This window comes from Caenorhabditis remanei, chromosome IV, assembly GCF_010183535.1.
Source record: "Caenorhabditis remanei strain PX506 chromosome IV, whole genome shotgun sequence".
Taxonomy (NCBI): Eukaryota; Metazoa; Nematoda; class Chromadorea; order Rhabditida; family Rhabditidae; genus Caenorhabditis; species Caenorhabditis remanei.
Genome location: NC_071331.1, coordinates 4983949 through 5000125, shown reverse-complemented (window position 1 = coordinate 5000125; position 16177 = coordinate 4983949).

The following is a 16177-nucleotide window of genomic DNA, read 5'->3' as shown; positions in this document are numbered from 1 at the left end:
ATTACTCTGATTTAGAGAAATATGGGCCTTGCTATAGAAAACTGCCAAATGAAGAATGTCGAGTTTTCCAAAGGATAAACGGGAATGTTCTGACATTTTTGGTTATTTTAATAGGTTATGAGGATCAAACGAAAATGACAAAATTTCGAAATTCAATAAATATAACATTTATATGGAACATGGGATAATGTTTTTCCCCGTTATTTCATTATTCTTCCATTTTTCAGCATTACCCTAATCCTTATCATGCTTGATATGTATATCGAAAAACGATGGAAAGTCAAATAATACCACAATTCTGTTTCGTCTAGCTGATATAATATGGTCTTGTTGTTTGAAATTGTTAAGAAATACACGGTTGTTGGTTATTCCCAGAATGATGTTTCAAAAAAGAATAATGTTTCTCAGATTTTTCGTGTCTTGGCGTCTTAGCAATTTGCCGCACACTCTTTCGGGCTACTGTTAAATTCCATGTTTTAGCTACTTTTTTGCAAATTTAATAACAAATTCTGTCTTTTGCATTTAAAAAATCTAAAACAACAATTTTGCTGTAAAATATAGTTCGATATGATCCAAAACGCGCCGCACAATTGCCGAAGTAGGAGGAGCCTATTAAGCCCCTCTCACAGATGAGAACACACACTACTCGGAGATACAAATTATCACAAGACAAAACTTTTCTGTTTCTCAAACTGTACTTGAAACTCCAATGACTCTTCAATTCTGGTTATTTTACAACTATCGTTTGTTGAAAAGTACCATCGGAAAGATTCACATATTAGACAGAAGTTGGATTTGCACATGTTGAAACAGAGTTACAGTGGGACTTGACATGATGATTTTTTGAAAATTCAATAACAAATTTCTGTGTTTGGGTTATAAAACAAATCAACATGATATCAATATTTTATTGAAAGTTCATAAATCTTGCACAGATGAAACAGGAGACCGAAAAAAGACAGGTTCAAGACTAACTAGGGAAGGCCTCCGGATGACCGTTGAGTTAGGGGCTATATCGTTGGAAAGCTGACTAGGGAAGGCCCTCGACTCGGTCTGGAGTTATGGGACGTGACCTATATCATTAGAAAGCTGAGAAAACGCTGATTTTAAATGTATATTCAGTTTTTGCCCTCGAGGACTGGTATTCGAGAAAACTTACTTACTTAGTTACTTAGGTCAGTTGGTGTGGGCGCGGATCACAGCAATCCATTTTTTTTCCGATCATTGGCGATTGTGCTCCAAGGTTCGATCAATTGAGTTCCTTGTCGCACTGAGATTTCTTTTCTCAAGGAGTCGGCCCATCGCATTGGTGGTCTTCCTACTGGCATTTTCTCATTTCTGGGTATCCATTCTTGAAGTATCGTTGTCCACCGATTATCGTTTCTTCTCATCGCGTGGCCAGCCCAACCTAACTTTCGTTTGGTGATGAAGACAAGAGGGTCTTTCACTTCCGATCAAACAATTCAATGTTTTATTTTAAATTATTCAATGTTTTCACTGCTCTATTTCTTTTTCACCTGATCCACTCACTTCGTTAATAGCACTTCTAATTGTTTCTCACGAAAACTTGGTATATTTTGAAAATATATATATTTATAAGCGTCGTAAAACAGTATCAAATCGATTACTTTTTCCAAATATGCACATTCTAAGTATATGTTTTCAAAAACTTTCATACTTCTTTCGATAGTTAACTAACTGAAAAATTTACTGTTTTATCCTATTCTTTTCATATTAGATGTACCACTAGAAAACCAATAGTTCTCTTACTGTCGAAAAAATAAAGTTTAAGTTCTGGGCGGAGCTTAAATTTCAAGCTTAATTAAGCGGCGCGGTTCTAATTCCAGTTGTTCTTTTCCAAATTAAGAACCGCGCCGCTTGCAGTTTAAGCTCCGCTCACAAATTCATGCGCTTGCGTGTTCTAGCCCGCGAATTTTTTTTTGAAAATCCTTGTCGAAACTTTATTTTTTCGACAGTATGTCACAGTGCCCAAACTCATATGCTAAACATGAAAATTGAAATTGAATGTATGTTGTTGTTTATTTCAGAAAACGTTCAATTTGAGAGTGGTAAAAAGGATAATCATTAAGAACTAGTGACGGAACCGAGAATGAGAGCTGGTAGGAAGAAGGCCAGTCATGTCTGATTTTGTCAAATGATTGAGGTCTCATTTTTCATTTTCTCATTGAAATTATTTAATTTTTTTCAGTTTCAGTGTGTTCATTTGTTTTTCCCCGAAATCATATTTCCACTGATACACGATGAATTGGAAAAATAAAAATAAAAAAAGTTTGTGTTTTATATATTTGAACTGCACTTTTTAACAATCAAGCACGTAAGTCACGGTGGGGGTTTGATATGCTGGAACATTTCGCTCTGTTTTAAAAACATGACAAACTAAGTCTCAGTTGATAGAGTTATTGGATGAGAGAGTAGCTTCAAATGATAAATTTTATGATGTATGCAACGAAAATTGGGAATGAAGAACTTTTCGCAATTGAAAGTATTCTCGGATATGAAAAAATCTGGCACACAGTAAGTCATACAAATGACTTTTATGTTTTTCTTGATAAAACTCGCAATCCGTGTGCAATCCGTTATCCTTGTGAAACCAACTCATTGAATCTTGGGATTCTAATCTTTAAATTTTTCACTGCCGCTCAAATTTGCAAAAAAAAAATTTTTGAAGATATAATTTTTCCATAAAATTTTAGTATTTAAAAAACGTTTCGGGCTCACAATAAATTACTTGAGTTCTTATTCTCATTGATCATAAAACATAAGTTTAGTTGCTTAAAGCGCATTTACACTTCTCGACAGAACCCGTGTTTTCAAATGAAGTATCTCTCAAAATTTGTGATAATCTGAAAAGATTCAGATGAAGCAGTATAAGAAAATTTGCATTTTCAAAGTTTTCATATTTTTACTCACGGAAATTGCTACCATTACATTTAACAATAGTTAATTTTCATCCCTATTATTCTTCTTTCTTATTTCGTAGGAACCTTTTGCCTGCTTCCATGATCCAGGTCAAAGGAGCGAATTTGCAAATTTGCAAATTCGTCCGATGTCTTTTATGGTTCCTCTTGAATCGGTACGTTGGCGAAAAGGGAACATCTACAGACAGGGCGTCTTAAAATTTAAAGTTTATTTTCCAAACTTTTTATTGAAAATCGACTCAAATACTTTTTAGCATTAGAGCGCATTAGTATTGACGATGAATATTCGAAAGTACTGTTGATTTAAATAAAGGGTCTTTTATGTGTATTTCAAAAAACAGCAAATGATTTTTTGGGTACATGAGTTGGAATTAAGTTTTCTGTTGTTAAATTGCAATAAATGCGATATTGACCAAAACCTTTATTGACGTAATCGGATAAAAAACGCGTATCTTCGGGCTACGATAGACTTTTACCCACTGGCAAAGCAAATTTTCGGGCGCTCGTGGTTCAAAATTTGTAAAACTTTCTCTTAAATACAATGAGTAGGTGCTCAGCTACAAATGCGGATCAAGTGAACACGCAAGGAAACCGATAAGATAAGGAGATTGTGAAACTCACTGTTTCAATCTCAGCATAAACAAATCATTGGAGATCTCCTGTAATGATGCCCGCATCTGTCAAAGTTTTAGAGTTTTATACTTCTGGCATTGACATTGAAATTCGTGTGCACTGAGTTTATTCAATCAGATGTGAACGTTAAACTGGGAGAACGCCCCGGTTCACTTTTTTTCCCACTATACAGTTTTTCTTGAATCAAAAACAAAATGTCCGATGATATAATTTATGTTTCGTCAGCAGCTCTAATTTCAATCACGTATTGATAACAACAATGCTGTCGATCTTTTTTCATTCATTGAAACTGACATTTTTCTGAAGATATTCACTTTTGAAATCTACATCTTCACAAAATCCTTAGCAGCAGTTTTCTAAGCATGATAAGCAATTTTGCTCCCGTTTCTCAATAATGTCATTTGTCAAACGAATATAACTTGATTACTATTACAAACTGAAGAAAATCTTCGCAATCGAAAACTGTTAAGATTATGACGAAAAAACTATCTATTGAATAGGCTCATTAAAAAATTCAATTGCTAGTTTGAGTGGCACATTTGGTTTTAAAAAAGTTCGTTGGTGTATTCGACTGGTCTTCACCAGTGCAAAGTTAGCAACTGGCGGATATTGTTTCAGTTTCACTGTTATTGCTTTTTTCCAGAAAGAAACTAGTGAGGATTAATTGCCATAAAAAGTTTGACTTGAAATAATTTCGGAAATCGAATTTCGAATAAAAGGGAATTTTCTGACATTTTTTGTCATTTTTTTAAATAGATTATGTCTCAAAAACTGCAAGCTTTCGAAATTCAATAAATATATTATTCGGATGAAACATGTGCTACTACTGTAATGATTTCCCTGCCATTCCTCCACTTTCTTTTCAACACCCAATTCAGCCCTTCGTAAATAATTCTCAGATATTCCATACACTTATGGAGCTTGATATATGGGAATAATGTTTCAAACCAGTCGGTTCACGTCGCCTGACGGCGACTAAACCTCCTTCTCTACACCACCCTTCTAGGTGTTATAGTAGATCGTGATTGACCCGGAAAGGAATCCTCTATTCAATCCGAAAACGAACTACACGTTTCGAATCCCCTATTTTTTCTGAATCCGATGATATCAAAAAATCCTTCACGTCGTCACTTTTTAGAAAACAGCCCGTATCTTTTTATGACGTGGATCAATCCGAAAACGAACTACACGTTTCGAATCCTCTTCGAATCACCCACGTAATTCATGCGGGGCATGGAAAACGCTGGCCCGGCGAGGAAAGAAGAGCCGACGCTTTGCCGACCGTCTCTCCCCCTTTTTCCGCTGCCGATTCTCACGTGTTTTATCAATGTTTCTGCTCCAGAAGACGTCAATTTGAGAATTTTGAAAAAAGAAAAAGACGGGAATCATTAAGAGAAAATTTCTGATCTTTTGGTCGTAGTTCGAAGAAAATCGGTTCAGTAGGAAGGGCGGTAGGATCGGCGACAGACAGACAAACATACAGCCGTTTGCGTTTGTTAATAGTAAAGAAGATACTAGTAATAAGACTATACTGTTCCGTCAAACTGATATGTAATATGTTTGATTTCTTTCACATTATTATTACTTATTTTGAAATAGACACTTGCTTTGATTTATTTTTCTGTGTTTTTTACAATTATCAGAATGACCTAGCTTCTTCTCATTCACTTCATTCTAAATAGGCATTTTGTGTAAAATCATTGAAGCCAAACATGAGAGAAAAATTATATTGAATGAATACTGACTATCAATTTCCACCAATTTTTTTTCAACAATGTTTTTGTCCGAAACTCATTCAACTAACGTGCAAACTATAAAAATTACTATCTCTGTTACTGGAACTGTACTTGAAACAGAAATTTTATGAACACGTTGATATGTATAAAGTAACTGGAAAATAGCAATTTCTTTCGAAACAAGTCACACAACTCCCATAACTCTAAAATTCTGGTTTTATGTAAAATCTCAATTGATCAAAAAGCGCACCTTTAAAAAAATAATAGTCTAATCAGATGGAAGTTGGATTTCGATTCTTCTTTACTAAGAAGAGCTCAGTAATCAAATCAGTTTTAAACTTGATCTGTAATCTAGACACAAAGAAGCAGAGTTACAGTGCGGGTTTAATATGATGGAAACGAATGTTTTTCACTGTTTCAAGAACATGACCAATTAAGTGACAGTAGATTGAAGGCAGTCTGAGAAATTTTTTATTTATTTTACGGATAGTTTTTCGAAATTTCGTTTTTGTGATGTTACACCTGTCATACAAACTTATGGTGGGACAATTTCAAGTATGAACAACTTTACTATTTCAAAAATTTTATTTTTCTTGCGGTAATTCATAAAATCAATTGATTCGTGGACAAAACCTAGTATTATGAAGACGTAGGGTGCGGCCGCCGCGAGGGGCTGGGCGAGCTTTCTTTGAACAGAAAAATTTGAATTCATAATATCTTCTTTAGAAATACTAAATTCTACAACATTAGTTTAGTGACTATTTAATTCTACATCTTCACAGAATCTCTAGCAGCAGCTTTCTCATCATGATAATTTCCTCTTTTCCAAGTGTGCCCATTCTAATTATCTGTTTAAAAAAAATTTAACTGAACTTCATTTGATAGTTATTAAGCTAAAACTTTACTGTTTAATCTTTTTGTTTTTATTAGATGTACCCCTAGAAAACCATTGTTCCATATAAAGACATTATGCGACCAAACGCATATGCTAAACTCGAAAAGTGGAAATAGATGTAAGTGATTATTTTTTCAGAAGAAGTTCTAATCGAGAGTGATTAAGAGGATAATTTTTAAGCACGGAGTCGAGAATGAGATCTTAGTAGGAAAAGGACCAGTCGTGACTGATTTAGTAGAATGAGTGAGGGTTCATTTTAATTTTATTATTCTTTCAAATTATTTGATTTTTTCGGTTTCAGTGGGCTCATTTATTTTTCCCCCGAAATCCAATTTTCAATCGTAAATATTTTTCAACAAATTGTCTCATCAGTTCTGATTCGGGTTGTAGTTATTCACCAATTTACAGTTTCCCTACATATATAATGCTACCAAAAAAAGCCTATTTCTTATTCGGGCTAGGATGCATTCTCAAAGTATTAACTAGAATCTAACAGCACTGGCAAGAGTTTCGAGAAAAAGACAGATAAGAAAAGAACAATTTAGTGCGACACCGTTTCAGAACTACCTCGTTTATAATGTTTCTTCAAAATAGCACTTATCTCTAAAATGCTTCTGATAACTTATGTTCTCATATTTATATTTTTTCAATGTACATGATGGTATATTAAACACTACATTAACTGCAAAATAAAACAATGTTTCTGAAACAGATTAACAAAACGAAAATTGTTAACGAAATAAATCCATTTCAGTTTCTCAATTTATGGGTCGGAGTTTTTTTTATTGAAGAAACTTTTCTTGAAATATTATAAAAACTAGCGAGTGAGTTTTCCTTCTTATTTTTCACAACTGTTTTCAGAGCGCCTTCCTCAGTTACAAGGTTTTAAAGTCAGCCAGCCTGTCAACCCAATTTTCGAAACTTGGAAAACAATATTCTCCGAATGAAACAGAAAATGACCGTTTTCAAGATTCTTTATGAAAATTCTAGAGCGGGTAAAGATCATACGATACTGCACTCTACTCATAATGGACAATATTCTAGTACAATAGAGCGCACTTGCTTCTTCACTATCAAAAACCAGATCATCATTACACAAATGTTGGAGAAGTTTGATCCAGATGAAACAGAATCTCAGAAAAATAGGCAATTTCAAAATTTTCTTATAATTTGAATTTTTTTGAAAACTTCATTAACTGTTGAGTGGGGATTCTTCCTTCTTTTTTCTCTTTGTTCCGTTCCTTCAGTTTTCTTCTTTATATTTTTTAAATTTTTTGCGCTTTTGGTTTCTCACCCGCTTCAAAGTCCTCCGAAGCGTCCGCAGGGTCCTTTGCAATCTCACCCCTGCGTCAAATTTAGTTGTGGTTTAGAATAAGGCACAATTGAGATTTTGTTTTATTCGTCGAGCTGGTAATAATTCAGTGACTAGAGTTGATAATTTCCAGAAACGGAATATATGTTTCATATGAAAACATGGCGATGTGTTGCTGTTTCAACATCTGCAGAAAAAAAACTCAAATGAATTTATTTATCTCTTTTTTGGTCTACCTACCTCTGCATTATCAGACATTTGTTCTCTTTCCGGTAACTTGAATTTAAAACAGTAAATTGATGCAGTGTTAAATGAATTCGAGCTGGAGTGTTTCTGAAGGTGAGCTTCAAATTTCGATGTGTACAGTTTCCGCCAATGTCTTTAGTTTTTATCATGATATATATATATATATATATATATACAAGACACTTTTTTTCTTTTTTTCTTCTGAAAAGTGTCAGTTTAAATGATTAGAAAGAGAGGGTTTCAATATTGTTATCAATCAGCGACAGAAATTTGACCCGCTGATGAAACATTCTTGGTATGTATCATGAGAAATGTTGTTCTTGATTCTTGAAAAACTGGTTAGTTGGAAAAAAGTAAACCGGGGCGTTCTCCTTGTGAAACCTACACATCTGATTCAATTATGTTTAAACCCAGTGCACACGAATTACAAAGACAATGTAATACCAGAAGTATAAAACTTGACAAGGTTGAAACAGTGAGTACCACGATCTCGAAATACTTTTCTGTTTCAAAAAGTTATCATCGGAACGCATTGACATTTACACTTGTTTGATGTTTTTTGAGAATGACATTTTCTTATCCGGAAGTCGGAAGTTCCATGCAACTCTGGAAGACACCGGATGAAGTGGAAAAAAATGAGAAGCCGAAATCAGAAGATTTGGAAAAACTTAAATCTAAAAAAATGAATGATTCCATGAAACAGAAAAAAGGAGGAGAAGAAGAGTGGAAAAAATAAAACTATTAGACAAAGTTGAATAAAGAAATGTATTATTTATTGAGCGTCTGTTTCATTCAGAGCATAAAATCATTAAAATAATTTAATAATGATTGATATAAAAATCAATAATAAACAAAACGAGTATGCTGAACCGTGTTGACAGTCTCCTGGTCCCCGAATCAGGTTCCTGTCCCAATCCAAACTAAAATGTAATTCGTATCACTAAATTATTCTAATTTAGTTTATACTTATTACGTATTTAACTTTCTGTTAATTAACTCCCTTCTTCCCTGTCCCTTTAACCCCATTTCAGGCGGAAGTAAATCCATACAATTCAAGTTGCCGCCATTAGTCGTGTCTGTGTCTCTCCAGTCAAAGGCGCACGCTGTTTCGACGTCCACAGGTCTCGCCACGCGCACACCTACTCAACGACTGTGACCGTACACGACCGTCTCCCCTCGCTTGGCCTAAAGTCATTAATAATTTAGTCTTTGTTTGTGTTCCTTTTAAGTGTGTTCTTATAACCGCTATTATTGTGTTTTGTAAGAGAAGTAGTTTGAGAGCGCTAAGGCGTCACTCAAGAAAAACCTTTACGTGTATCGGATTCTTGCAGAGTTTCCTTTCGCTTCCCTCGATAACTCTTTTCGCCCCATTCTCTCTTGTATTGTAAAAAGCAGAACCGAATAGGTTTTTAATGCAGTTCCTCACGGGACATGCTTTTTCCCTATAATAAACGGTTCTTGTAAACAATTGAGTTATCAGCACCTCGGGCGCTTCCATTACCACTGAACCCCCTGATTGGAAGTATAAATTGGTCGCATGTTTCCACCCCACTTACCGGCGGCCTTCTGGAGACAGAAGGGGTGGCCACAAACCGCGATTCCATAGTGCGAATTCGCTCTAACGAACAGGACCATGGGAACAAGCAAAAGGAATCTGGAAACTCAAAAGACCAAGAGTGTAATGGAAGTAATTTCCGTAAGTAGAATTATGAAAACTCTGAAAATGCAGATTTCCGGGTACTGTTTCATTAAAATCTTAACTGCCACAATGATTTTGAGAGACACTACATTTCCTGGAAATCTAACTATAGTTATTTGAAAATACCGATTCTCCCGAGAAGTGTAAATGCGCTCTAACCAACTAATCTTATGTGATCAATGAGAGTATGAACTCAAATAATTAATCGCGCACCCGAAACGTGTTTTAGATATGGAAGTAATATGGAAAACGATATTTTCAAAAACATGAGTTTTTTTGCAATTTGGGTAACAGTGAAAAATTTGTAGATTAGAATCCCAAGATTCAATACGTAGGTTTTACATTCACAGAATCTCAAGCAGTTGTTTTTCTTCCGTTTCTCGATAATATTATTTTTAGGTACCTGAATGCGACTTGATTTTTTTGACGCACCCGGAGTTAAGTTTTGCAATCAAACACAGTTAAGCTAAGGATAACGATGCGAATGATATCTAATGAATGTGCTCACTAGTCACTAGTCAGTCTCCGAATTTCGGTGGTTTGTCAGAGTGGTGCACTTGGTTAAAAAGATTCGATAGTGTAATCGATGGTTTTCCCCGGAGCAAACAAATATTATTTTTGTTTCGAAATTATTACTTGCTCTCACAAAATGAGAACTAGTAATGATACAGTAGCGAGCATAGGTGAGGGCAGATTCATACTTTCATATGTAACTCAGCTGAATCGTGTCCGTTTTGCATAAACTTTTTTTTGAAAGATTGCTGAAATATCCAGTAACAAGAAAATAAGTTTTTTGTAAAAGTTTCAGTTCTGATTTTTTTCAATAATTGATTTTTCCTGATCGTGATTTAAAAATTCGAAAAAAAACTTTTTATTTTTCTCTTGGAGTTATTTAGTTTTTAATGTCAAAATGATGGAAAATGCTCAAATAAACAAAAAATTATGTTGAATTGATTTCTAAAACCGTAAGCATCGTGCCAGAGCTCCAGAAGTCAAATGTAGTGTTCTCGGGAAAATTATCATAACTCATCAAAAAATGCTCCAAATAAGCCAAAACATGTACCAAAAGACGTGTTTTGAGTTTTTCTACAGACCAAGATCAAAAAATTTTAATTTTAGAAAAAATAATTTTTCAAATTTTTTTCACTCAAAAATTTCTTTATTCCAATTTTTCCTGGATTTCCGATATTTTCTGGCAATAAAACGAACATACGTTTCAAATACTGCATGCAAAGTGCTTTATCACAAATATTAAAACACATGTTTGTGCTTTTTGTTCGTTTTATTGCCAGAAAATATCGGAAATCCAGGAAAAATTGGAATAAAGAAATTTTTGAGTGAAAAAAATTTAATAAATTTTTTTTTCTAAAATTAAAATTTTTTGATATTGGTCTGTAGAAAAACTCAAAACACGTCTTTTGGTACATGTTTTGGCTAATTTGAAGCATTTTTTGATGAGTTATGATGATTTTCCCGAGTACACTACATTTGACTTCTGGAGCTCTGGCACGATGCTTACGGTTTTAGAAATCAATTCAACATAATTTTTTGTTTATTTGAGCATTTTCCATCATTTTGACATTAAAAACTAAATAACTCCAAGAGAAAAATAAAAAGTTTTTTTTCGAATTTTCAAATCACGATCAGGAAAAATCAATTATTGAAAAAAATCAGAACTGAAACTTTTACAAAAAACTTATTTTCTTGTTACTGGATATTTCAGCTATCTGTCAAAAAAAAGATTATGCAAAACGGACACGATTCAGCTGAGTTACACATGAAAGTATGAATCTGCCCTCACCTATGCTCGCTACTGTACGTTTTTTCAGTTTTTGGACTAAAATCATTTCTATATTCGAATATTAAAGAAATGAGAGATGTTTGTCATAAGGAAAACACAAGTGTCTTTTTATATCCAACAAACAAGAATGACAAGATTTCGAAATTCAGAAAACAATATTTTTTAGATGAAACATATGACACAACTTTTAACGCTTTTCTACTATGCTCATCATTCTTTAACCTTCTTCAAGAAAGCTATCCATAAAAAAATTTCAGCTTCTCAACACCTTCATAGCCGAATTATTCCAATCCAAATTGATAAAGCTGATACAATGAACAGTTATTACACTAGTCTGTTTCGGATAACTGATAGAACTTTGACCTGTATTTCGAAATTGTTCTGACGTCTGATTGTGATATCTTTTCTCCACAAATAGCTGCAAGCATTACTTACTTCACACAATTATTTTTTCTTACTTTCTACGCATTTTGCGTGAAATCCCTAAACAAGGTATGAAAAAAATATAGAGATTTACTCTTAATTTCCATCGACTTTTAACCGATGTCTGTTGAAAAGTCGTCGTTCACTTTCAAAAATATCACTCTTTCTGAAACTACATTTACAACAGAAAGTTGATAAACACAGTAATATATAATGAATTGGAAAAAAAATCTTTGTTAGTTTGTCTTTTATATATTTGAACTGCACTTTTAAACAATCAAGCGCGTAAGTCACGGTGGGTGTTTGATATGCTGGAACTTTATATTTCGCACTGTTTCAAAAACATGACAAACTATGTAAGTATCAGTTGATAGAGTTATTGTCTGAGAGAGAAGTTTCAAATGATAAATTTTATGATGTATGCAACGAAAATTGGGAATAAGGAACTTTGCATCATTGAAAATATTCTCAAACATGAATAAATCTGGCACACAGTCTAAAGTAAGTCATACAAATGACTTTTATGTTTTCCTTGATGAAAATCTCATTTTCAGGTAATTTCCAAAGTCTGTTGACTCACTGATCATTATAGATATCTGATAGATCACTGGCTTCATTGTGTATCTGGAGAAAAAACTAATGCGTCCTACCAGAATTACTTCAGTTTCATAACGATTTCATAAACCGTCAAGTCATGGAAAAAATGCTAAACACATTAGACAAATGTAGTGGTCAGCTTGCATTGACTTCGAACCATCTCACAATATTTGGGAATTTACGAATTGAGCAATGGCCATAGTCGTTATCCTTGTGAAACCAACACATTGAATCTTGGGATTCTAGTCTCCTAATTTTTCACTGTTACCCAAATTGCAAAAAAACCTCATGTTTTTGAAAATATCGTTTTTCATAACATTTCAATATCTAAAAACACGTTTCGGGTTCACAATAAATTACTTGAGTTCTTACTCTCACATAAGACATACAGTAGCGAGCATAGGTGAGGGCAGATTCATACTTTCATGTGTATCTCTGCTGAATCGTGTCCGTTTTGCATAAACTTTTTTTTGACAGATAGCTGAAACATGCAGCAATACGAAAATAAGTTTTTTGAAATAGTTCCAATTCTGATTTTTTTTGATAATCGATTTTTCCTGACCGTGATTTGAAAATTCGAAAAAAAACTTTTTATTTTTCTCTTGGAGTTATTGAGTTTTTGATGTCAAAATGATGAAACATGTTCAAATAAACAAAAAATTATGTTGAATTAGTTTCTTAGTTCCAGAGCATCGTGCTAGAGCTCCAGAAGTCAAAAGTGGCGTCCTCGGGAAAATCTTCATAACTCATCAAAAAATCATCCAAATTAGCCAAAACATGTACCAAAAGACGTGTTTTGAGTTTTTCTACAAACCAACATCAAAAAATCAACATTTTAGAAAAAAAAATTTTAAAAAATTTTTTTCACTCAAAATTTTTCATTCCAATTTTTCCTGGATTTCCGATATTTTCTGGCTATAAAACGAACAAAAAATACAAACACGTGTTTTATTATTTGTGATAAAGCACTTTGCATGCAGTATTTGAAACGTATGTTCGTTTTATTGCCAGAAAATATCGGAAATCCAGGAAAAAATTGGAATGAAAAATTTTGAGTGAAAAAAATGTTTAAAAATTATTTTTTCTAAAATGTTGATTTTTTGATGTTGGTCTGTAGAAGAACTCAAAACACGTGTTTTGGTACATGTTTTGGCTAATTTGGATAATTTCTTGATGAGTTATGAAGATTTTCCCGAGGACGCCACTTTTGACTTCTGGAGCTCTATCACGATGCTCTGGAACTAAGAAACTAATTCAACATAATTTTTTGTTTATTTGAACATGTTTCATCATTTTGACATCAAAAACTCAATAACTCCAAGAGAAAAATAAAAAGTTTTTTTTCGAATTTTCAAATCACGGTCAGGAAAAATCGATTATCAAAAAAAAATCAGAATTGGAACTATTTCAAAAAACTTATTTTCTTGTTACTGGATATTTCAGCAATCTTTCAAAAAAAAGATTATGCAAAACGGACACGATTCAGCAGAGATACACATAAAAGTATGAATCTGCCCTCACCTATGCTCGCTACTGTAAGATTAGTTCTTTAGAGCGCATTTACACTTCTTGGGTGAATCCGTGTTTTCAAATGACTATATATATACATAGTTATTTCTGTCGATGAAGTATCTCTCAAAGTTTGTGATAATCGGGGTAAAAGTATGGAATCGCCCCCCACTCCATTATTGCCCCCCATCAGTCGGAATCACCCCCCAATCCATGTTAATTTTTGGATGGGGGTGAATTCCATACGATGAGGTAGTGGGGGGAAATTGTGTACTGCGAACAGTATATTTTGTCCCCCCACCAGTTGAAATGGGGGGCTTTTCCGAACTCTTCGGTATACTTCAACATTCGCCCCCCTAGTCAGTTTACAATCTCCCCCCACCGGATCCGTCTAGATTCCCCCCCCCCTCCAGGGGGCTGATTATAGACTCCAAATTAAAGCAAGCTCCTGGGTGTCCCTGTTTTAAGGTATTCGCTACTTCCAGGGTGCTGAGCAAGCGGGTGCGTGCAGAGCAAGCTTCTGGGGATGATCAGCTAGGTGGGGAGCTATTATAGACTCTAGATTCGCACCCCCTCTCCCACGGGGGCTGATTTTAGACTCTAGGTTTACCCCCCTCCCCCCAATTGTTCTTACGGTAGGACGCATTTGTACCTCATCGGCATTCAATTTCCATTCATCCACATTCGAGAAACGGGGCTATTTTCGAGTGACAGAGTGAAACCGGCGTGCGTATTGCTTCGGATATTTTAAGAGAAATAACTTTCTTCAGATTGCGCGAAGGCAAAGTAAAGTAGAACAAGGAATAAGTTCACGTTGTCATAAAACGTTTTTTGATTTTGTGCTTTTATGCTAATATGAAAAAAGGGAAATGAGAAAGGGGGGGGGGGGGGGGGCAATTTCCTATTCTTCCAGTGGGGGGAAATTCCCGACATCGATGGGGGGAGAAAATATACTGTTACCTATTTTGCCTGTTTCCATGATCCAGGTCAAAGGAGCGAATTTGCATCATGTTCTCCTCGATCATTCAATACTGTTCAAGAATGTTCCGATCCGAACAGATGCAAAGTAAATGGTAACGCTGATTGTTAAAGTTGGTTTCGGGCTATCCAGCATCAATGAAATTTTGAATGCGTTCTGATGAGAACTCTTGGAAACCGAGAAGAATTTAGAGATTGTGGGACTCACTGTTTCAACCTCAGCTGAAACAAATCATTGGAGATTTCCTGTAGTCACGCCCCCATCTGTCTAAGTTTTAGAGTTTTATACTTCTGGTTTTATATAGTCATTGAAATTCGTATGCACTGGGTTTATTCAATCAGATGTGTACTTTTCACAGGGAGAACGCTTCACTTTTTTTCCAACTATACAGTTTTTTTTTGAATCAAAAACAATATTTCTGATGGCATTGATTATGTTTCATCGAATTTCTGTCGCTGATTGATAACAACAATATTGTCGACCTTTTTTCATTCATTGAAACTGGCATTTTTCTGAAGATATTCACTTTTTAAATCTACATCTTCACAGAATCCTTACATTAGCAGCAGTTTTCTAAACATGATAAACAATTTTGCTCCCGTTTCTTAATAATGTCATTTTCTGTCAAACGAATATAACTTGATTACTAGGGTAAACTGAATAAAATCTTCGCAATCGAAAATTGTTCAGATTATGATGAAAAAAACTATCTAATGAATAGGCTCAGTTTAAAAAATTTCAATTGCTAATTAGAGTTGCACATTTGGTTTAAAAACAGTTCGTTGGTGCTATCTAATGGTCTTCACCAGTGCAAAATCAGCAACTGGCGGATATTGTTTCAGTTTCACTGTTATTACTTTTTTCCAGGTTAAAATTAGCCAGGATAGATTTTCTGTGAAATAATTTCTGAAATCGAATTTCGGATAAACGGGAATTTTCTGACATAATCTGACATTCAAAGAGCACTTTTGGAACATATTTATATCAAATCAGGTAGAAGTTTTATCTGTAATGTACACACGTTGAAACAGAGTTACGGCGGGGCTTTGATATGATGGAACTGAATGTTTCTCACTGTTTCAAGGACATGACAAACTAAGTGTCGGTTGACAGAAGGCAGTTTGACGCAATCTAATACAATTCTCTTGAATCTGATAACTTTGACGAATTCAGTTCCAACAAATGTATGGTTTTTCGAATTACCGTTTTTGTGATGATACCCCTATCAAACAAAGTTATTATCGGACATTATGATAATTACCAAATTCAAACATGAACAGGTTTACTATTTCAAAGAATTTATTTTTCTTATTGTATTCAAAGAAACCATTGTTACTAGAAAAAAAAACAAACGACGTTGATCAACTTTTTATTGAAAATACATATATCTGGCACAGATGAAACAGGA